We start from the raw sequence: 359 nt of genomic DNA, 5'->3' as shown, positions 1-359 counted from the left end.
GGAGGAAGCGCCGGAGCTTGCCGGAGAACTGCGCGCGGCGGCGGGGCGCGCCGGAGATGGAGGCAAGGGCGCGGGGGCGGCGGGTGGCGGCCGATGGGCCTCGGGGGCCCGGGACGGGCTCCGCGGGCCGACGGGATCCGCGGCGATGTGGGCGCGGCGGTTCGGTGAATGGGGAGATGCCACGTGGTGCTGGCGGGCGGGGCGGACACGTCGGGCGCCGGCAGATGTTGTCCGGCGCGCTGTGGGAGAAGGGGGGTTAGGTTTTCATCGGGAATTTCTGAGGGGGTACTATATATAGGCATAGGAGGAGCTAGGAGAGTCCAAATGAGGTGCAGTTTTCGGCCACGCGATCGTGATCG

The sequence above is a fragment of the Triticum dicoccoides genome, chromosome 5A (assembly GCF_002162155.2).
Source record: "Triticum dicoccoides isolate Atlit2015 ecotype Zavitan chromosome 5A, WEW_v2.0, whole genome shotgun sequence".
NCBI lineage: Eukaryota > Viridiplantae > Streptophyta > Magnoliopsida > Poales > Poaceae > Triticum > Triticum dicoccoides.
This window is presented reverse-complemented; position numbering follows the sequence as displayed.